The sequence below is a fragment of the Myxocyprinus asiaticus genome, chromosome 3 (assembly GCF_019703515.2).
Source record: "Myxocyprinus asiaticus isolate MX2 ecotype Aquarium Trade chromosome 3, UBuf_Myxa_2, whole genome shotgun sequence".
NCBI classification, from domain to species: Eukaryota; Metazoa; Chordata; class Actinopteri; order Cypriniformes; family Catostomidae; genus Myxocyprinus; species Myxocyprinus asiaticus.
The window spans coordinates 63,160,814-63,185,953 of NC_059346.1; the positions used below are offsets into that span (position 1 = coordinate 63,160,814).

A 25,140-nucleotide genomic window follows, 5' to 3' on the forward strand; every position below is an offset into this window, starting at 1 on the left:
GCCATAGACACCGTGCCTGTTTAATGTTTTCCATATAGTAGACTCATGAACAGAGATTTTAACCAGTTCCAATGATTCCATCAAGTCTTTAGCTATCACTCTAGGGTTCTTTTTTTTTTTTTTTTTTTTTACCACATTAAACATTTTGTGGTGTGCCCTTTGGCTGGACAGCCACTTCTAGGGAGAGTAGGCACAGTACTAAATTGTCTCTATTTATAGAAAATGTTTCTAACTGTGGACAGATGAATATCTAAGCTCTTCGAGATAATTTTGTAACCCTTTCCAGCATTATGCAAAGCAACAATTCTAGATTGTAGCTCTTCTGAGATCTCTTTTTTGCGAGGTATCGTCCACGTCAGCAGATGCTTCTTGTGAATAGAAAAATGGAAATATCTGAGTGGTTTTTAGAAGTGAAAGTATTTCTGAACCTCACCTCCAATCTCGTTTCATTAATTGAATGCCAAGTTTGCCAGACTCCTGAATCTAAATTAGCATTTTTTTATGTCAGTAACCTAGGGGTTCACTTACTTTTTCCACAGCACTGTAAATGTTTAGTGGGATGTGTTCGATAAAAAAACTATTATAATTATTTGTGTGTTGTTAGCTTAAGAACATTGTTGTTTGTCTATACTTGTGAACTTGATGAAGATGAGATCACATTTTCTGACCAATTAATGCAGAAAACCAGCTAATTCCAAAGGGTTCACATACTTTTTCTTGCCACTGTGTGTGTATATATATTGAACATTTTTAGAATATATCACTAATATGTAAGTTATGCGCTGGGGAACTCTCAAGCATTCTCAGCACACACAATCTGTCAACATCTAATGTGGCAACCGGCCCACATGAAACTATGCTTAATATCTTCTTTGAGGAATTAAATTTTAAGTGCAACTGTTTTATCAGAAAAAATTATTTTTCACTACAGTAAAGTAGCATCACTGATGGAGGTTCCCCGTGCCACAGTGCACATCCAACTAATCGATAATGAGATTTGTTGAGGATTATTTTCATTGTCGATTAGTTGTTGCAGCACTACATCTGACCGACATGTAAAGTGACAAATTATAGTTTGTCTTGTTATTATGTGACGTGAAGGGGCTGATAAATCTGAAATAGATTATTAAAAAAATAATAGAAAAATAAAATAAAAAACTTTCAAAATATGGCACAGGAATTGTTCCTCATTTTTATCAAACAAGAACTTTAAAAACACGACTTTGTTTTCCAGTACACTGATAAAAATCTGTGCACCCTGACTCCTGGAAACTGCATTTCAGTCAGATAATCTGATTAGAGCTTGCAATTTTCACAAATGCTTTCTAGGTTTGTGTGCAATATGCATCAGACAGTGAATGGACTGTGGGAGCATTGTCTTAGACTACGAAACTGTTTCAATCAATAAAGAATAGGACCGTTTAACTTCAGCAAAGTTCCAGAGTGTCTGTCTCAGATTATCCTTGAAATGCTGAGATAATAATAACATTACATTTAATTACATTTATTTATAATCAGAATAAACAATTATTCCACCAAGTAATATAGTTCATTAGCCTAAATGTAGACCGTTAACAGTAGCCAAGCAACATACCAACTTAACACTTGGTGCGGTCACACTTTTGAAAGCGGCTCATTCAATCAGAATTTAGAGTCAGAACTATCCATTTTATCATTTAAATTCATTCATTTGACAGATATTTCAATCCAAAGTGATTTGGGAATTGAATCCATGACCTTGATCATGCCCTACCAATTGAGCAATAGTCATTTTGCCCCAAAGAGAAAGCTTTTGAGCCTTAAACACAACAACATTTGAAACCTTCGTCTACAAGGAATATCTGCAAAAAAGTCAGTGAAGCAAAGCACTAGAGTGTACTGTATTCTTCAAAGTGACACACAATGGCCTTGAGCATCAATCTACCATCAGAGAGCCAGATTGTGTCCCGCTCCACCCCTTCGCCAATATTCCTGTCCACATGATCAATGTTTCTATCATTCCATTTTGTCACATTTTAATCTGTGTTAGAGTGCTGGGGCAGGATTGCTTGTGTGCAATGTATGAAAATAAATGATAGATGTGAGAAAACGAGAACGGTGACTGAAGAGTTACTACCGTTTCAAATATGGCAGAGGGCAATCTTATTAATGTGCTGATGAGCTAATGTGAGCATCGAGACTTTCTTCTTACCCACTGAACCACATACTAACATTCTACTTTTATTATTTATGCAGTATATAGTATGCACAGAATGAACCATATATATATATATATATATATATATATATATATATATATATATATATTATTGATCAGACTGCCATACAGGGCTTGACATTAACTTCTTGGCTCACCAGCCAGTGTGGCTAATAGTCTTTCAAAGTCACTAGCCACTCAGCATTTTCACTAGCCAAAATCCCCAGCCCCACAAAAAGTGATGAAGGTTACTGGCGACTGTATGTGCATGCATTTGTTTGGACATACAGTATTTGAACAAGAATTATATTAATTTAGCAGGACACAGGAATAATGATTTAAGACACCTTTTAGAATATCTGAAGGTAAAAATGGTTAGTTAAAACAGGAGTAGGAGAGAACAGGAGGATAACTTTGGATTTCCATGAATTATGGACAAATTATTTATTCTAAATTGTAGTTGCCCTAAAAAAAGTTACAGTCGTTCTTCCACTGTTCTTCCATTCATAATAATAAGTACATAACTACAGGTAAGACCATAGATAACTCCTCATTACTGTGGTTAGGTTAATGTAGATATGAGTTTTTCTAACTAATATACTATAGTATTATTTATGAAAAAAAAAAAAAAAATCATAATAATAATAGCCTAAACGCATTTAGAGACCTTTAACTACAATGTTTACAGTTGTATTATAGATCCACCCTTATAGATTTTATATGAATCTACAATTCAAACAGAAAGAAGCATGCTGATGTGCGCTGCGGTGGTTCACACGAAACCACTCTTCATTCGCCCCATGCATATGGCCATGTGATATGAGAGGCATATTTAGTGGCCTGACATTTACATAATTTTCAATGCAGGAAAAACCCTGAAAACGTCCCCCGCCAAAATGGCTAGTTAGAGTGACGGAGTTACCCACCACTGCCAAATTTTATACGCATTTGGTGGGTGGACAGGTGTTAATGTCAAGCCCTGCCTCCAGAACCTAAAATATTTGGAAACACTTCACATTAATGTTCCATTCATTACCAGATTATAAAGTGGTTCATTAATGACTAATAATTACTTTACAAATGCATTATAAAGCCTTGATATGCGGTTATAACAACATGAATAAAAAGGGAGACATGCAATACTTGCCAAATGGCTTACATATTATAAATTCTTAATAACAAGTATTCAACATCAGTAACCTATAAAAAATGACCTTAATGTAAAGTGGATACATATTAAGAATTAATTAATTTAATGAGCATGAAGAACTAAAAAGTGTTTTTGCAGATGACTTTAGGTAACTAGGACTAGGTAAGTTGGGACAGCACTGAGTCACACGGTTCTATTGACATCAACATGACAAAAAAAGTGAGTCAAGACATTAAAATAAAATATAAAAACAAAGAGGACTGTAAAAAAATCAAATAATCCCTCATTTTAATATCACTATAATAGTCTATTTTCATTGTAGATAAATTATGAATTAGGATGTTTTCTGTTTTTGATGTATGAATGAAAAAGTATGAATAAGTGTATTTATTTTATGATATTTTTACTTTGCGATAACAACCGGCTGACAGTACATTATTACACTTATTACACGGCCACTAACCAATTAAAAAAGTAAATGGACATTGATTTGCATTGGAGTTCTGGCGATGTTTATTTTGCGAAAATGACTGTCTGATTGCTCATTATCCAGCTTATTACAAAGACTACCTGCCACATAATTAAATATATGGACATGAAACATTGATTTGAGTTTAAATTATTTTATGAGCTTGTAGAGGTCGCAGAGAGATATGAGAAGTAGAAAAGATGATTCAGATTACCCGGATAACCAGTTTTATATGACTTAATCCCTGGATGTGCGGTTGTTTCTCAGATATATGAGACTGCTAGATGGCGCCACTGATGATCAGAATTGAGTATTCTGAGAGCCGTGCAATAAGCATTTATAAAACTTAAGTTAAAATGCTCACTGTTTGGCAAAGATTACATGGAAGTCGCCCTTTTAATTAATATTGTTATCAATGTAAATTATGCATATATAAATGATTTACTAGTAGTATATAAACAAAGGGAACATCAATGTAAAGTGTTATATTTTAAAACAAAATGTAATTAAAAATGCATCATTTGTTTTTATTTCCAAGATAACTAGAATAACTGGACAGCACTCACTGAATGAAACATGCAATGTAATTAGGTCATGTGACAACAATATATGAAATATTTTTAATAGAATAATGTAGGCATTGTACACTGCACAGTATTCAGTAAGTTGTATGCTAGTACTACATTTCGAGCATAGTCTAAGACAGTCATTTTAAGACTGCAATTAAGCAAACTAAAAATGTTTTTTTTTCATTTCTGATTAGTAAACACTGGCTTCAGGAGCATATGCTTCTCCAACCACTTTCAGACCTACAGTGTTTCATAAAATCCTTCAAAGTAAAAAGTACAGTCATATTCAAAACTAACCTTCCATCATCCAATAATCTTCCTCTCCCTGCAGCCCTGCTCTCCATGTTCTCTGAACGCCTCCTAGTCTCCAGCGGTAACCATCACCATGGTAACCATGCAGACAGTGGAAAGGTAAGTGGAGAAGTTGAGCCGCAGGCTTTGGCAACCATAAATACAAGCCACACTGCCAAGAAATATGACTGCAGTGTCACCAATGTGTGACACAAGAGAAAAAAATAAAATAAAATATGGAACTGTGTTTCTTCAAAATCACTGTCAAATAAATTGAAAAGGTATCAAGCACATGTACGCTTAATTTAAAGGAAAGCTAATTGCACTGACTGGCCTCGATTCTGTTTTTTAACAAGGAAAATACATCTATTCAGTTTGCTCGTGAATCATCCTTTGATGTGTCATACAGTCAAAAATTCAAAATCTGTAACTGACATTCAAAGAAAAGTCATTTAATCGCTCACCAGACCGATGATAATAGGTGCAGAATAAAGAGACGCCTGCTGCAATGCATGATTGGAAAAATGAACCAAACCCCAGTAGACATGGACTTAAGGCAAACCATTAGTTGACATTTGATGCCACCAAATGTCATTCCTTTAACCCTTAAAGGTGCAGTATGTAAGATTCAGAAACCCTTGTTATTAATGACACCTGTGGCCGTTAAGTGAACTGCAGCCAGCTACCTGTTGCTCGCACTCGTGCACACACTCTATAGGGACGCGAGCGAGTGAGCATCCAAGACAACGACGTAACATACAAAGAGACTGAACGTGATTCACCAGCATCATGCTGACAGATGAGGTAGCATAATTAAAATTACACAGTTATGATTGTTTTACTACAAACTTTGAGACTAAACTAAAACTACTTATCAGCTAACATAGCACACTGCTACACACACACAGCTACATACTACTGAACTATACCAGACAGTTTACTGTTGCACTATTGTATGTTTTGTATGTCATATGTTGTACTACAAGTAAGAAACCAGCGTATTTGCTTAAATTTATCCTTTATACCTGATTTTTAGTATAAAGAGAAGATTGTTGAAATTATTTGACAGTTACGAAGCAAGGTAGCTTGCAATCCGTCAGCTTTAGCAGGCAAGATCAAGTTAGCTAAAATTACACAGATCAGTCCTTATGGCACTATATTTCACATGCTTTGCAGTTATGTGAGCTTACCTGTCCAATAAGAAGAACGCCAATTCAGGGTCGGTTTTGATCCCCAAAACTGAACAAAATGCCCTGCCAATGTTCACTCTAGTTTTCGCTCGACCACGATCATGTTCCCGCTTATCCACATGGGATTCAGTAGATACATTTGTGTTTTTTTGGCTTATTCTGAGTTTGTGCAGGAGTCGGTGTTGTGCTGGGAGCCGGACGTTTGCTGGATTCCATCTCTAAGATAACGTTATCTAGTGTTGCACACTGTCAGTTGATGCGGAAGAGAAGCTATTATAGAGGCAAGGCTCTCGGGAACGTGCATAAATGTCACATCCTTTGGATTTTCCCGGCAAAAGCGACCTGCTCCCTTCGCATGAAAATCAGTCTACTGGCTTAAATAGGCAACCTAGGAAGTCCGGGAAGGGCTCATTTTTTTAAGTTGCCTGACAAGCCGTTCACACACTGGCAAAAAAAAAAAAGGTGAATATTACATGAAAATTGTTACATACTGCACCTTTAAATGCATGGTAACTCTTACATATTTGGGTCTTTAGAGACCCGGCACGTATATCTATCAAAAATGGATCTACAAAATGCCCAGATAGTGTAAAATTGTTAAAATATTTTCAGGACAATTAGGAAACAATAAATATATATTTTGATATATTTTTATGTTTTATTTTTCATAAATAGAAGATATAATGCAATAAATCTCGACAAATCAAGAACAGGACTCATTATTTTCACACTGAAATTTCATGAGATGCAACTGGCTATCAAACACATATTGAGCTACACATAACACATAATCTACACATGTGTAATGTATGTGTAACCTGTGTGTAGCTTATGTGAATCTTATGTGTATTTTCTCAGGCACTTATTGAGTCTAAATAGATGCACAACTTACATTATTTCAGTAGTACACCCAAATGACAATAATTACTGTATATCATATTTTTCATGTGCTGTACTTGCTATAAATTTACTTCGATGATGTTTCTTCATCAAATAGCAATGTCAAATGTAAATCAAGTCAAACACTGAAACATCAGTGCCACCTTGAATAAGAAATAACATGTATATTATGTATGTGTATACGCATATAAAATACTGATAATTCACCATAGTTCATTGTTGCACAGAAAGTCAATGTGATATAGTATTTATTTGTATGAATATAATACACAAATAACTAGATATACTGTGATAGCAAACTTAACTAGATATTAAATCATTATAAAAAATATAATTTATGGAAGTGCAAAAAAAAAAACCCAGACACTCTTACATACCTCGGGTCTTTAGAGACCCTATACACTTTTGGTACTTAAACCATTATAAAAAAAAAAAAAAAAAAATATATAAATAAATATATATATATATATATATATATATATATATATATATATATATATATATATATATATATATATATATATATATATATATATATATATATATATATATATATATATATGTCACCTAGTTATGTTGTTTATTTGTTTGTTTGTTTTATGTTGGTTACACCACATAATTGTTATGCACATTATGTGCTTCTGAACTGCTGCCATATGGATTGTAGATGAGCAGATCTGTGACAGGTAAATTAAAGTGCAGAACGTTCAATCTGCTAACAAATGCAAGTGTATTCAAACTTTAGGGCTGCATATTGTGTTTGTCTCCTAAAAAAATATACATGTGCTTTGCTCAGCTAATCTGGACCCAGCGCTTTGCAGTTTGCAGATTAATTGATGAACAGACACAACAGAAAATAACGGCAAAACAATTCAGTGATTAAATTAATATTTAATTTAGGTAATTCAGATAGTGTGAGCAAAAATAAGAGCATACATGAAAGCATGTAAGAGCAACTGTTCAATCAAAGACTGTGGCACAAACTTTGATAATGAGTCATTTTTTTTTACAGAATGTTTATGTGCGGCATACTAAAATTTTGCCTGTAAAGAAGCAGAAAAGGGGAGACACCATTCTATCCTGTTGATGTGTGCAGCAATGAAGGGCTTCTATCGAAAACTGTCAAGCCACATGCAATGAATAAAGCTTCTGAATAGGAAATGAGAAATTCAGGAGAAGGTTGACTATCAATCACCGTGCTGTGAAAGCATTACTAAAGATGCTTTGTGTGCTCACACATTTGATTCCCTCAGGTTTACCTCAGGTTGTGGACGGAGTGTGAAACTACTGATCACCACAACAATTACTCACACTGATCATTAATTGTTACTGTCCAGTCTGTACATACACATGGGGAATTCAAAGGAAATGCCAACTATACCATGGTTTTAAGCAAAGGAACAAAATTCCTTTTTAATTGTCAATTTAGCTTTGTATTTTACTGTTTTAAAGAGCTATTATGATTTCTTTAAGAGAAATTGCATTATCAAACATACAATGTGTGCACCAATACTAAAGTAACATTTTCAACAGCAAAATAACATGGTTTCAAAAGAGTGACAAATTGACACTTTATTTTTACTTTGTTAGCAATAAACATTTTCCAGACAGACAAAAAGACGTGTGATAAATGTAGAGACTAGCAGAGATGGGCCACTTCTTATAAAATGAATGGGAGAAATTGAAACACTCAACAAAGGAGCTCTGAGCACCCAACAGTCAATGGATGCAGAAAGGAAGACCTTCCTTACAGTTAAAAGAGCCAATCACCTTTTAGATACAGACATCACCTGTCAATCAACTCTAGAATGCGCATTAGCTATACAAGCCGGGATCTTTTTTTTTTTTTTCGTAATATGAGGTAAAGAAGCACAATTTATGATTCCAGTATTGTCATATTTTATTGCTGAAATGATATATGTTCTTTGATCGTAATCTTGACCAACCATTTTTTAGATTTTGGTCTTTCTCCATTCAAGTAGATAGGAGCTGCACTGTCATTACTTGAAATAGCCTCCCGAGAGCATTCCAAAGATGGCCGACAGTGGACTGACTTGCTAGAAAGACTTTGGATAAATGTATACACTCACTTTGTCATAACAGCACTGCTCTTTGAAATCATAAGAGCCACATTCATGAGGTGCTGTGTTATCATGATGACTTATCAAGATAGAGCTATTAAGATAGATCTTTCTGCAAACGTATATTGTCATTAAGATTCAGTTTGAGTTGAGTTGACTTTGCAAGTCAATTCAACTGATTCATTACAAAGTTGATTCAAAACAAAGCTTTGTTTGTACAGACATCATTTAGCTCAGGGTTTCTCAACCACTGGGTCGTGACCGATCATTGTCTGCTGGGTCACGAGATCTTTTCTGTCATGAGTACAAATTACCAATTAGAAGAACTGTACATTTGCAATGTTTGGGGCAACAGTAACCTCTATTGTAAAATTGTGTAATATCTCCAGGTTTGCGTAAATGATCGCAAGTCAAAGGCTGCATTTCTCAGATTTTTTCATTTATTTATTTATTCTCCCCAATTTGGAATGCCCAATTCCCAATGCGCTCTAAGCCCTCATGGTGGCGTAGTGACTCGCCTCAATCCGGGTGGCGGAGGATGAATCTCAGTTGCCTCCACATCTGAGACCATCAATCCACGAATCTTATCACATGGCTTGTTGAGCACGTGAGACCTAGTGCGTGTGGAGGCTTCATGCTATTCCCCACTGCATCCACGCACAACTCACCACGCGCCCCACCAAGAGCGAGAACCACATTATAGTGACCACGAGGAGGTTAACCCAACATGACTCTACCCACCCTAGCAACCGGGCAAATTGGTTGCTTAGGAAGCCTGACTGGAGTCACTCAGCATGTCCATTTCTCTGATGTTAATTAATAGCTGTCCAATCACAATAATCCATAAATGCTACGTATCGTTATTTTTGGACAAGGTCTATTTACGTAGCACTGCATGCGCTAGCAGTGCTACTCAACACATGCACGAGGGCCGTGAACGTGGCCCTACCTGAGCATGCACAATGATACGTGTCCAGGATGGGAGCTGGTAATTGTGATGCTGTCAACAGAATCAGCCTCCCGACCCACACCCCAAACTGAAAGCATGTGATGGAGGTGAGCAAGGGCAATGGCTTGAATCACTGAGAAAGCTGATGGACATTCCAGAACTTATACTGATGAAAACGTACATCCCCTTTCAGTTATATCACATTCATTTTGAAAACAATGTATGATCATCTTAAAATATTTTAGTTTTATTAAAATAATTGCCTGTGTATGATCGAGAAAAGGTGGACTGTCAGAATGATGGTCAGCTGAGGATACAGAGAAGGCAAGCAAGCATACTTTTGTGGAACAAATGGCAGTGTTTAATCTAATGTTGTGCATTAGTTATGTGTATTACGAAAGTGTCTCTTTCCAATGAAAATTTAAAAATATAAATATTTTCCATAACAACCTGTTGTGTATATCTGTTTATAATGTTGCAAAGAAAGTTTGTGCTTAATCTTTTGTTGTGCTTATCTTCATAAAGATGTTTATTGACTGACAGTAGCTAAACACACAGTAAACACACAATGCACACATTCAATGTGAACGGCCCCTCAGTGTAAGACTAGATCTCTTTAGAAAAGTTTGATCACGCTTGCCTATTCTTTATTTTTTGTAACTCCACATTTTAGAATTTAGAGTATAACATCATCGAAACTAAGAAGTAACACAAAAGTATGGAAATTATGCAGTGACCAAAACAAATTATATCAGAACCATCTTATATTTTACTTCTTCAGTGTAGCCTTTTGTCTATTCCAGCTCTGCACACAGTTAATTTTCTCAATCAACTTCATGAGGTACATCCTGGGATGCTTTTTAAACTGTATTGAATTATTTCATATGATGTAAACGTGTTACTACTTGCTACTTTAAAAATTAGTAAAAATACTATTAAATAAATAAAACAAATAAACCAAATGCTTGTATATACATACAGCTGTGGCCAAACATATTGGCACCCTTGGTAAATATGAGCAAAGAAGGCTGTGAAAAATATGTCTTTATTGTTTATCCTTTTGATCTTTCATTTAAAATATTCCTGAAAATCTATCCTCTAATGGATATCAAACAAGTGCAAACACAACACAAGTTTTATCAAAAAACAAATATTTTTGTCAAACATATGTGTGGCACAATTATTGCCACCCTTTTATTCAATAATATGTTTGCCAAGATAACAGCTCTGAGTCTTCTCTTATAATGCCAAATGAGGTTGGAGAACACATGTCAAGGGAAATGAGAACATTCCTCCATACAGATTCTCTCCAGATCCTTAACATTTTGAGGTCCACACTCTGTTGGACTCTCCTCCTCAGTTAAACCCACAGGTTTTCTATGGGGTTCAGGTCAGGGGACTGAGATGGCCATAGCAGAAACTTGATTTTGTGGTCAGTGAACCATTTTTGTGTTGATTTTGATGTTTGTTTTGTATCATTGTCTTGCTGGACGATCCAACCACGGTCCATATTACGCTTTCTGGCAGAGGCAGTCAGGTTGGTATTTGATAGAGTCCATGATGATTTGTATCCAAACAAGATGTCCAGGACCTCTGGCATAAAAACTGCCCCACAACATTAAAGATCCAACACCATATTTAACCGTGGGCATGGGGTATTTTTCCATATGGCTACCTCTCTGTGTTCACCAAACCCATCTCTGGTGTTTGCTGCCAAAAAGCTCTGTTTTTGTTTTATCTGACCATAGAACCCGGTCCCATTTGAAGTTCCAGTAGTGTCTGGCAAACTAAAGATGCTTGAGTTTGTTGTTGGATAAGAACAGAGGCTTTTTTCTTGAAACCCTCCCAAACAACTTGTGGTGATGTAGATGACATCTGATTGTAGTTTTGGAGACTTTCTGACTCCAAGACCCAACTAATTTCTGTAATTCTCCAGTTGTGATCATTGGAGAATTTTTGGCCACTCGAACCATCCTCCTCACCATGCGTGGAGACAATATAGACACATGTCCTCCTCTAGGCTGATTCTTAACATCTCCAGTTAATTGGAACTTATTAATTATTGCCCTGATGGTGGAAAAGGGCATTTTCAATGCTTTAGCTATTTTCTTTTAACCACTTCTCATTTTGTGAAGCTTAACAACCTTCTGCCGCACATCAGAACTTTATTCTTTGGTCTTACCCATTGTGATGATGATTAAGGGAATTTGGCTTGTGTGTTACCTCACATTTATACCCCTGTGAAAAAAGAAGTAATGGCTGAACAATTTCATGTTCCTAGTCACTCAGGTATACTAAAAAAAATAAAATATGAATGGGAATATAAATTACTTTCAGATATATTTTACTCATAAGAATTTCTAGGGGTGCCAATAATTGTGGCAGACGTGTTTTGGAGAAAGATATTTATTTCATTATGAATTCATATTTCATTCACCACCCTCATTAACATTGTTTACTTCAATTAAAGGTTAGATTTTTGTTAATATTTTGAATGAAAGATCAAAAGGATAAACAATAAAGACATATTTTTCACAGCCTTCATTGCTCTTATTTACAAAGGGTGCCAATATTTTTGGCCACAACTGTATATAATTAGGCATTAGAGTACAGAAATAATACAAAGCATTTGACTATAAGTCTTTAGATCAGAATGTTTTAAGCTTATGAGAAACAAACTTAGTCAGTGTCCCTTTGGACTGGTTGTGTAGGCTATATTTATTTTATATATATATATATATATATATATATATATATATATATATATATATATATATATATATATAAAGTTCTTGATATTAATTTGATTTACTAACTTTTACTATTCTTTTATTTGATTTGTATTATATCTTGCTTTGTTTTTCTATTGCTGTAGATAAATCTAGAAAAACTGAGTTTCAAGTTTTTAAGCTTAAAGTAACCATTTAAAGTGATTTTAATAAGGACAATTTAGAAATTTTACCAAACAATTTGGGCAAATTAGCTTCAGAAAAGGTGACTACCTGAAAGGTCATTTTCATCCCTGGTTTAAATATCAGACCAAATTTGATATTTCCTGACAGAGAAAGAGATGTGTGTTTGATTTTGATGGGGTGAGAGATTACATTTTTGCCAAAAAAAATAGTGCTTCAACGATACCAAATATGGCACAAACCAGAAGCGAGCACAAACGATGAAGACAGGTGAGAGTGATTGACATGGGGTTTAGCCTGCACAGTTTCATGACTCCCAAAAGCTATCGTGTTAAATACAAAGAAAAGAATACGTTATGATGTTTCTTTTAACAGCACAAATCGAGCACAAACGAACGATACCGGTTCGGAGCGATTTGGAGTGACGTCACTGCTCCCGAAACGTTTCTTGCTATATCTAAGGAAGGGAAATAGTTACAGTGTTTCTTTTAATGGCACAAACCGGTAGAAATCGAGCACAAACAAACGGCACAGGTTTAGAGCGATTTGGACCACATGGGGTTGAAAGTGACGTCACACAGCCAAAAAAATAATAATGTCTAATATCTCAAACACGGAACCAGCACAATTGTTCGTTTTTACAGCACAAATCAGCACAAATGAATGGTAAAGATTTGGTAATTATTTAATTATATGGGGTGCCAACTTCACGGAGGTGATTTACCACAGGATCTGCCGGTATTCTTCATTGGCTCAGTACCTCAAGCGGTGAGGTAGGGTGAGAAATGGTGGTTGCTGCATGTGTTTCAGTTCAGGGCGTGGGTCAGGAGGCTGGTTCTGTTGATAGCATCACGATTACCAGCTCCCATCCTAGACACGTATCACGCTCAGGTAGGGCCACGTTCAGCATTTCACAGCAACAGTGAATGAGCCACCAATAACTTCTGATATGCTTCGCATCTGTTTCTTATGCGGGGGATTCGTAGATCCAATTATATCACGTAAACTGCTTGTACCTTCGTCCAATGAAAGGCCGTCTTACATCTTCAGTGAGTGGCACGTGGGAGAGAGGGTGTGTTTTATAACTGAGTTCATTGGTTGCTCCCACGAGTCAACAGTCCAATGGCATTTTGTTCACTCAATTCTCAATTGGAGAAAATAAAGGGAAAGAAAAAAGAAAAGCAAAATGAAAAAGAAAAGCCACTGGCAAATGGATTAGGACAAGCAATTGGCAAATAAATTAAGAAAATCAATTGCCAAATACCTTTTTAAAATGCAATTTAAAAGGTGCTTTTAAAGTGTATTAAAAAGTGCATTTAAAAGACTCATTATAGTACTCATTTATTGCTACATTTAATGACATATTAAACATTAAATAAATATGATTTATTCATGTACAATTTTATTGTTAAATATAATGACATTTTTAAACATGAATTAAATAAACATATTTAAATGTGTCTTTTTATTTGTCCATTTACAAATTGACTTATTAATTCAAGTTTTTATTTTCAAATTAATAGATTGATAATTTATTCCTTCATTCTTTTTTAAATGGCACTCCTGGGCTTTAGCAGGTATGGACTGACAAATGGAAAAAGAAAAGGAAAAGTCAAACAATAATGAAAAGCAATTGGCAAATGGATGAAGAAAAGCAATTGCCAAATGCTTTTTAAAACACATTTTAAAAGGTGCATTTAATAATGACTTATTAATGTGCTGTTTTATTGCTAAATATAAGTACATTTTAAAACATGAATTAAACATTTAAATGTGTCTATTTATTTGTCCATTTATAAATTGGTTTATTTATTCACATTTTTATTTTTAAATTATTAGATTGATAATTTATTACTTTTTTTTTTTTTAATGGCACTCCTGGGTTTCCATAGAAAGTGGCTCTTTGAAAGATTAAAACCCAACCATGAGAAAATGTAACTGTTACATCCCTAATTTAGGCTTTTATATAGGGTTGTATAATATTACATTATAAAATTCTTAATATAAAATATAAAATATATTTATTCGTTTTTTTCTTCATAGTTTGTTTAATATTTGAAAATGTGTTACTTGGGCTAAATAAATGTCATGTTTCACTGCAGATGCCATGTCTGTAATGCTGGAATTGCCCACATTCACAAAAACAATCATGCCTATTGGGGAAAAAATTATAATAAAATAACATACTTGTGTGCACTTATTGTCCAAGGCTCATGCCATAAAGTTTAATATTAATATTTCATACTTCAGTGATTAGCTGTAAATCCAGTTAAATATTAATTTGCCCCTTAGATATTGCACATATATAATCACTGTGCTTTAGTTACTCACACAGGGAATTACTATGGAGAGTTTATTAAAGAGGAAAACATCTATTGAATTAAACCAATTAAAAACACAAAGAACCGCAAGGGACTCATTTCCCAAACACACCTTGAGCAAAATCGCCAGAACTTTGTTTGGAACGATCCAACCATACAGCTCTTATCAGTTCTGTTAAAAAAGTGCACTCTGTGACATTTATTTCCAAAATGAGAGCAAGATGGCTAGATATTAATTTAAAATAGACATATTACATTTCTAAACTAACTTAGCTACCAATAAATTAATTGCAAGTACATTTTCATACTAACTTACTAATAGCCACCATTAAGCTATTCTTACATTTACTTTAGCTAGAAATAAATTAGCTACCAATATGTTTCTAAACTACTTAAGCTAGCAACACGTTAGCCACCAATGCATTTCTAAACTAGCTTAGCTACAAATAACTACAAATAAATTTCTGAACTAAATGCATATATTTATAAACTTAGCAAACAGTAATTTAGCTACCAATGTTTCTGAACTAATTTAGCTACCAATAAGTTTGCTACCGACACATTTCTAAACTAGCTAACAACAAATTAACTACCAATACATTTCCAAAATAATGTATGTAGCTAACAAATTAGCTGTAAGTACGTTTCATGGCAAATTTGCTGCAAATTTCGCCACTTATTTTCACATGCAAATGAACTTGTCAATTTTTGCCAAAGGCTTGCTACAGGTTCACCACTACCAGTAAAGGGCTGCAAACTTCTGGCAAACATTTGCGGTGAATCACAAGCTCATTTGCATGTGAAAATAATGAGTGGCAAATTTGTGGCAAGTTTGCAGCTAGTTTGAACTCTAGATTTTTTTGTAAGGGAACTAGCTACTAATAATTAGCTACCAATATGTGTCTAATATAATTAGGCCACCAATAAGTAAGTAACAATACATTTCTAAATTAGCTACCAATATGTTTCTAAACTAGCTAGCAATAAATGTACTTCCAATACATTTCCAAACTAAAATATGTAGCTACCAAATAAATTAGCTACCAATATGTTTCAAAACTAACTTTGCTACAAACGAATTAGCTACCAGTACATTTGAAACTTGGCTACTAGTAAATTAATGTCCTGGTTACTTGCGTAACCTCCGTTCCCTGATGGAGGGAACGAGACGTTGTGTCGATGTAGTGACACTAGGGGTCACACTTGGGAGCACGAGACACCTCTGTTCTTTGGTAAAAGGCCAATGAAAATTGGCGAGTGGTATTTGCATGCCACTCCCCTGGACATACGGGTATAAAAGAAGCTGGCATGCAACCACTCATTCAGGTTTTATGCTGAGGAGCCGAGACAAGGTCCGGCCATTTCAGCGGGTAGTTCAGCATTGTGGCAGGAGGGACACAACGTCTCGTTCCCTCCATCAGGGAACGGAGGTTACGCAAGTAAGCAGGACGTTCCCTATCTGTCACTCACTCAACGTTGTGTCGATGTAGTGACACTAGGGGTCCCTATACAAAATGCCGCAACTGGCTGAACTGTGTTACTTGAACTGGTGGTGTGTTACGGGCAGACAACTGTGTGCCTCGTAGCCAGCGCACCAGGCTGACACGTAACCTGTCTTTTTTTTTGTAACGTCTGTGTAAGATCAGTGATGGCTAATTACACTTTGTTTAAAAAAAACCCCTTTTAGCCTTTTGACATTTGCATATAAATTACTGACCTGGCCTCCGCGTTTACATTTATATGGGTGCTAAATTGCAGATGGTCTTTATCACTATCAAAAGGATGCTAAAACAGGTCGCCTCTGGAGTTTCTCCATCAAGCTTCAAACACATTCCACAGAAAGGGGGGTGACCCCCGTGCCAGGCACCAGAGCAGTTGTCTGTCTCCACCAATTCCAATACACGTCACACACACACCTAAAGACATTTTCTCTATTTAGGCCATAGTAAACAGTTATAAATGTATCTGCTATATGCATGTGTTGTATGTATATTCCCCTATTATATTAACTTAGTTAAAACCCTTTACTTGTATTAGTTAGACGTTAAATGCTTATATTCAAGTGTATGAGGGTATCTCTGCTTTAATATCGTCTGGAGGTTACCTTCTTGGTATCAAAATGATCTTCTCTTTATTTCTCACACAATAATGTACACCATGTGATCGTGAAATGCATCGAACAATTCTTACTATGTTTTGAATTAAAAGCTGCACTAGCGGTCCAGATCAGCAATAAAATGCGAATGGGCCATAAACGGAGACAAAGGATGTCTCTCCCGCTCAAAATGCATGCCTCAGATTGGCCACTCCACCCACAAAATGGGTGTGGCAATGAACTATTAAAACTCCAGAACGCAGACTAATCATCGCTCAAAACTCTTCTTCTTGAGACCAACACACTCCAAAACTCTCCTCTTGAGTTTAACCTTCTGGCAGTGTTTACCTTCAAGTAACTTTGTGGATTTGCTGTGGACTTCTTCAACTCACTCCTAAAGAAATCGTTGAGAACCTCGTCTACCGCATCAAGACTCTTATTCAGCAACAAACCAATGCAAGTAACCATTTACAACTGATTAGATGCATGTTTAAGTTTGAACCCCTTTTAAGGTGAATTGTGCCTCTGATGATTCTCATTTAGGTTGTGGTTAATTGATGTGAAAAACTGCCATTCTTTGCTCTTCTCTCTTCTTTCCATACTTTCCTTCATTCTATATATGTATGTTTTGCTTAGTTTGTTTGTATGTTAGTTATAGTTTAATTTATTAAATCCCTTATATTCACAATTGATTGTCTCTGTGTTCCGCTCACAATTCAAAGTCACTGAATGTTGCTCCTTGCTACATGCTAAACTACTGCTAGCACTGTATAAGTAGGAAGGCTATTGTTCCTTGGCCAGGAAAGTAATCTTCCTAGAATTGATAAATAATTATATTGTCTGCTTGGTGGACGGACAGATCAAATAATTGTAATGTTGATTCTGCTACAGTTAATTCTAAGATCTAATCTAAATATTTATTATTAATTATAACCAGTTATAATTAATTATAAATAATTCCCTTTTTAAGCTAATTTGCTACATTTTCCACTCCCTAAAAAACAAAGGGGATTATCCGTCTGGGCCGCCAGGTCTAGTCGGGAGGTGTCCCTCCCAAGGGGAGGACACCGCGGAGACCACACCTCGCACAGAGAGGGGGGGGATATTTAAGTGGAAAATACGTCACATGGTCTTGCCGACCATGTGGAGAAATCTCATGGTAGATCCTACCCAACGGGGAAAGAGTTACTACAAACATGGAGACTGGCAGAGGGGGCTCTGCCCAAGGAAGACGCAGTTTGCCAACAGGGAAACGAATTAGCGGAAGATATACATCGCATGGGTTACCTTACAGGGAACCACCACATGCGGAGCACCTACCCCAGAACAGGGCTCTTAGTTAGTACGTGTACTGGGCCGGCAGCGAGTCTCTCTGAAAACTCGACTGCCACAGGGCTCGGAGGAAGTCAACCAGGGAACATAGTTTGTGAACACTACTGGGAATTAATGGCGCACGTCTTCAGCTCAGAGGAGCTGAAAGGCGCTATGTGCAAGCGATACACCTGGCCGGCTATCCCGGGCTTATCCGCTTGTATTGCGTGCCACTACCTGGGATGAAACCGGTTCCATCCGGAGGTTGTAGAACCTTGCAAAAGTGTTGGGTGTTGCCCAGCCTGCTGCTCTGCAAATGTCTGTTAGAGAGGCACCCCTGGCCAGGGCTCAGGAGGCCGCTACACCCCTGGTAGAATGGGCTCATAGCCCTACCGGGGGCGGCACGTCCTGGGCGTGATATGCCATAGCTATGGCGTCAATGAGCCAGTGGGTGATCCTCTGCTTGGAGACAGCGCTTCCTTTCCGCTGTGCACCAAAGCAGACAAAGAGCTGCTCAGAGATCCTAAAGCTCTGCGTGCGAAAGTGTGCACCAGACACAGCAACGACAGGTCCCCACCTGGTCCCTAAAAGGGGTCATGGTAACCTTGGGCACATAGCCCGGTCGGGGTCTCAATATCACGTGAGAGTAGCCCCGACCGAAATCAAGGCACGTTTTGCTGACAGAGAACGCTTGCAGGTCTCCTACCCTCTTGATGGAAGTGAGCGCAGTCAGGAGGGCAGTCTGCAAGGAGAGTGCCTTAAGCTCAGCTGACTACAAAGGTTCAAATGGGGCTCTCTGTATACCCTGAAGAACTACAGAGAGGTCCCATGAGGGAACGAGGTGCGGTCTGGAGGGGTTCAGCCTCCTGGCGCCTCTCAGGAACCTGATGATCAGGTCATGCTTCCCTAAGGACTTACCGTCCACTGTGTCGTGGTGTGCTGCTATAGCAGCAACATACACCTTTAAGGTGGAAGGGGACAGCTGCCCTTCCAACCTCTCCTGCAGGAAGGAAAGCATCGATCCGACTGCACATCTCTGGGGGTCTTCCCGTCGGGAAGAACACCACTTAGCAAACAGACACCACTTAAAGGCATACAGGTGCCTCGAAGAGGGGGCCTTAGCCTGAGTGATTGTGTCTAACACCGCGGGTGGTAGACCGCTTAGGTCTTCCGCGTCCCGTCCAGGGGCCAGACATGGAGATTCCAGAGGTCTGGTCGCAGGTGCCAGATGGTGCACCGTCCCTGAGAAAGAAGGTCCTTCCTCAGGGGAATTCGCCGGGGGGGCCTCAGTCAGGGCGTACCAGAGCGGGCAGTGGGAGGATTCTTGGGAGGCGAACAGGTCTACCTGTGCCTGTCCGAATTGACTCCAAATCAGCTGGACCACCTGAGGGTGGAGTCTCCACTCTCCCCTGAGGGTAACCTGTCGTGACAACGCGTCTGCTGCAGTGTTGAGGTCGCCCGGGATGTGAGTGGCTCGCAGCGACTTGAAGTGCTGCTGACTCCAGAGGAGGAAACGGCGGGCGAGTTGTGACATACAATGAGAGTACAGACCACCTTGGCGGTTGATATATGCTACCGTTGCCATGCTGTCTGTCCGAACTAACACGTCCTTGCCCTGGGTCAACGGCCAGAACCTCCGCAGGGCGAGCAGAATTGCCAGCAACTCGAGGCAGTTGATGTGCCAACGCAGCCACGGGCCCGTCCATAAGCCTGCGGCTGTGTGCCCATTGCAAACAGCGCCCCAGTCTGTTTTGGAGGCGTGCCCATAGAAACGAGAGTTCGGTCCAAGGGCTGAAGAGATGGTGACAGACCGGCGTGATGGCCACGCGATGTGTCCCGTGGCACCATGCCATTCTTGGGCCTCGAGTCTGAAGCCAGTGCTGAAACAGTCTCATATGCATCAACCCGAGCGGGGTGGCCACCACTGAGTATGCCATATGCCCCAGGAGCCTCTAAAAGAGTTTCAGTGGAACCGCTGTTTTCTGTTTGAATGCCTTCAAACAGGTCAGCACCGACTGTGTGCGCTCATTCGTGAGGCGCGCTGTCAATGAGACTGAGTCCAACACCAAACCGAGAAAAGAGATGATCTGAACCGGGAGGTGCTTGCTCTTTTCCCAGTTGACCCGAAGCCCTAATCAGCTGAGGTGCGAGAATACCAAGTCCCTATGTGCACACAACATGTCCCAAGAGTGAGCTAGGATTAGCCAGTCATCAAGATAGTTGAGAATGCGAATGCCCATTTCCCTTAACGGGGCAAGAGCTGCCTCTGCGACCTTCGTGAAGATGCGAGGGGACAAGGACAGGCCGAAAGGGAGGACCTTGTACTGATACGCCTGACCCTCGAATGCAAACCGCAGGAAGGGTCTGTGTCGAGGTACAATCGAGACGTGAAAGTACGTGTCCTTCAGGTCTACCGCCATGAACCAATCTTGATGTCGGATGCTCACCAGAATGCGTTTTTGCGTCAGCATCTTGAACGGGAGTCTGTGTAAAGCCCGGTTCATTACTCGCAGGTCCAAGATTGGCCGCAACCCACTGCCTTTTTTCGGTACGATGAAGTAGGGGCTGTAAAACCCCTTCTTCATCTCGGCCGGAGGGACAGGTTCTATCGCACCCTTCTGTAGGAGGTAGCAAGGTAGCAGCGTTTTCATTGTTCACCAAGGTGAAGTGGATACCGCTGAACCTGGGAGGACGCCTGGCAAACTCAATCACGTAGCCAAGTCGGACAGTCTGGACCAGCCATCGTGATGGATTGGAAAGCGCAAGCCACGCATCCAAGTTCTGCGTGAGGGGGACCAAAGGGACAATGTCGTCGGACGTACCGGCAGGTGGGGCCTCGTGGCGGGGCGGAGCTCGAGGTGCCACACCATGTCGTGTCCGTGCTGAATCTAGGGACATCGAAGCACTTACCTGGCTCCTTGTGACCACCCCCGGAACAGCCTGGGATGGGGGAGGAAGAAGCCTGTCCTTGCAACTCGTGGAGACTGTCACATCGGGGGCGGATGTGTGCCACAGCTGGGTGCGCAGGGGCGGGGAGACCGCCGCTGGAGCGACAATCCTGCAAGGGAAAAAAGGTGGACGGTGGTCATGATGATGACCGTGCACACTGGGTATGTGACCCAGGGAAGGAGGAAACCGCTCTTTTGCTTATCTGTTAGGTACCGCAGCCACTTGGGCATGCGGCGAAATCAAATGAAAAGGCAACAAAAGATTCTCCACCTGGCCTTCCACCAGGGGATGGAGTGGTCTTACTACCAGCTCCAGTGCAGTGGGTTCCATCAACCCTGGGTTGCCCGTCTCAGGGGCGCTTTAATGACCTTCGTGGGTTCTTGCTGGTCGGCCGTGAGATGGGTGGCGTCTGCTTCCTGCGGTGGGCTCCACACCAGGGCTGGGCCGAAGGGGGACACCCTTGGCGACGAGCAGACAGGGTGTGGGATCTTGAGCCGTGCTGGGGCAGGATATGCCAGATAGCCTCCGTCTGCTGCTTCACCGTCGAGAACTGCTGGGCAAAGTCCTCGACGGTGTCACCAAATAGGCCAGCCTGGGAGATGGGGGCAGCAAGGAACCGTGTCTTGTCGGCCTCACCCATCTCAACCAGGTTGAGCCAAAGGTGGCGCTCCTGGAGCACTAATGTGGACATCGCCCTCCCGCGAGACCGTGCTGTGACCTTCGTCACTCGGAGAGCGAGGTCGGTCGCTGAGCACAGTTCCTGCATCAGATCTGGGGCAGAACTATCCTTGTTCTTTTAGCACCTTTGCTTGGTGGACCTGCAGGAGAGCCATGGCGTGCAGGGCAGAGGCAGCTTGTCCAGCAGCGCTGTAGGCTTTGGCCGTCAGGGACGACGTGAACCTATAGGGCTTGGATGGGAGCTTTGGGCGTCCGCACCAGGTGGCGGTGCTCTGTGGGCATAGGTGCACCGCGAGTGCCTTATCCACCGGGGGAATCTCCATATAGCTCCTGGCCGCCCCACCATCGAGGGTAGTGAGGGCGGGGGAACTGAGAAATCGGGACCAGGTAGTAAAAGGTGCCTCCCTTGATTTTGTCAGCTCCTCGTGCACTTCCGGGAAGAAAGGCACTGGAGCGGGGCACGGCTGCTTTGAGCAGTGCCGCGAGCCCAGGAACCAATCATCGAGCCGTGAGGGTTCAGGGGAGAGCGGAGTGTTCCACTCTAGCCCGACGCTCGCGGCTGCCTGGGAAAGCATGTCCGTCATCTCTGCATCAGCCTGTGACTGGGCAATCATCCCAGTGCACCAGTGCAGAGGAGGGAGAAGCCGCTGAAATGCGCCGTCAGATCTAGCAGAGGTGAATGAACAGTCAGCTCAGTAGACATCGACCGTTCGGCTCAAAGAGAAAATCTGAATGAGTGGTTGCATGCCAGCTCCTTTTATACACGTATGTCCGGGGGAGTGGCATGCAAATATCACTCGTCAATTTTCATTGGCCTTTTATCAAAGACCAGAGGTGTCTTGGGCTCCCAAGAGTGACCCCTAGTGTCACTACATCGACACAACGTCGAGTGAGTGACAGATAGGGAACTATGATAATTTCTAAACGTACTAAGCTACAAATAAATTATCTTCCGTTGTTTCAAAATTATCTTCTTAAATAGCTCACATACATCTCCAAGATGTCTGTTTAAAAGCGTTTTATATCAAAAATGCATCTTCAATGTGAAATCACACAACACCAAATGTTTGGGTGATGTCTGTTTTGGATACTAATAAATTACCTACTAGTAGATTTCTAAACTATCTATTAATAAATTAACTACAATAATGTAAAAGGCAGCCATTCTGCAATTCATAACACATGCAAATCATATCAGGACTCGATACGATGCACCAACAACAGATAAATCTTATTGTTCATTAAAGGGTCTGCATTATAATTAATCTTATTTGCAATTTAACTTGTTTGGTCTTCTGTTCCAAAACACCTCCACAGAAACACACACACACACAAAGACATGTACACAGACACACACACAAACGTATGCATGTGCAATATTCATATCTGCACAGCACACAACACAAACACAGACTCCATGCCATCCCATACACTGCCACTAACGTTCACTGTTGTGCAGACGTGCAGCATTGATATCTGAGCTCCAGCAAGACATATTCCTCATGCTATTATGAAAGATCCCAGCACATGATGGCCAAGCCAGGCCCGCTCTGCCATGCCGTAGGGCCCTAGGTATTGATAGCGAGCAGAGCTGACCTGTTATCCTCTCTACATATGGTGGGCTGTCATGTAAAGGGTCTATTCCATCAAGTGCTCTCTTAGGCCCAAGGCATGCCAATGATGTTTAATTAACCAGTTGTATCTGACTGTACTGTATGTGCTGTTGACCAGATAGTACATAAAGTAATTACAGCAGGGGAACAGTTTTAGCCTGTCCATGTCTGACTTGCAGGATGAAAGTATGAATTATGTCTTAAAATTTATGCTCTGCTTCAAAATCTACTGAGCTGTCTTGACATATACTGCCTAACTGAAATGAAATCTCATAAGTGTCTTGGAAAGCTCTACGTAGGCACCTCCTCACGTGAAGCACACAAGACAGCAATACGCATCCACTCACTGTCTGATGCATATTGCATACAAAACTGAAAAACAGTTTCTCGATCTTGTAAGCACTAATCTGTTTGGCTGGTTTGACACCATTTCCGTGAGTAAGAGCACGGAGGTTTTTTGAATCAGTCCACCTTGAATCAAAGTTGTGTTTACAAGGTACCAGCTTGATCCAACAAGTGCTTTTTATGATTAAAGTTATTACATTTTCAAGGCATGAAAACACATGTACATAAATAATGCTGTACTGCACAATGACAAACTGTACTGCACTTACAATGACTTTTAACTGCAGTACTGATATAGTGCACTGCAGTACAATTGCTGTACTACCACTACAGTTCAGTGAAGTATAACTGCATTCCACACTGGTATAATTGCAGTACATTGCAAAACAATAGCAGTTCAGTGAAGTACAAATCATTGCTGTGCAGCTGTAGTTTGTGTAGTTCACCTGCAGTTCGGTGCAGTTAAACAGCTTCACTGTAGTATAAATGTAGCTTCAATTGCAAACGCAGTTTCTACATTGAACAAAACTGCAGATCTAAAACATCTAAACTAGGGTTGTAGAAATGAACGCATGCAATTAATTTACAAAGTTTGACGCATCTTTTAAAAAAAAAAAATGTTTATTAACGCAATTAAAAATTTGACATTGCGCTTCCATCTTACCGGACTATTCATATGAAGTATCATTATGTGGGCAGTATTAGCGCTAAATGCAAAACAAAGCCCTATTTGAACCGTCATTGTTTCTCAGGGTGACGTCTGTAAATATGCATGGCTCATCTGTGATAAAACTCATGCGTTTACATGACAATTAATTCACAGTGGAAGAGCGAAATTCACTTCTCACGTGGTCAGTTACATGCAGTATTTGTTATATTTGTATTAGGGGATGAATAGTTTAGTTGACTAGTCGGTTAGTTCTGCCACTAGTCAAGGATCACATGAATTCAGTTTTGCTTGTTTCATATTGTGATAGCAAGAGGAAAATTCCTTAGTCTGCAAACTGCGTTCTGTGTATTTTGTGAAAATAAATTTTCTAATATAGGCTATGCAAATATATTTGGAATTACACTAAAGTGTAGAGTAAACACGGAGCACTTTGCTCATGCTTTCGTTTCT

The 25,140-nt window shown here is 39.6% G+C and overlaps 1 protein-coding gene across 2 annotated transcripts in view; it reads right to left on the reverse strand.

Annotated features, from left to right (window-relative positions):
* The window catches only part of LOC127425941 (astrotactin-2-like), an 829,264-nt gene that overhangs the window by 591,934 nt on the left and 212,190 nt on the right, over positions 1-25,140 (reverse strand). The window lies entirely within an intron of this gene.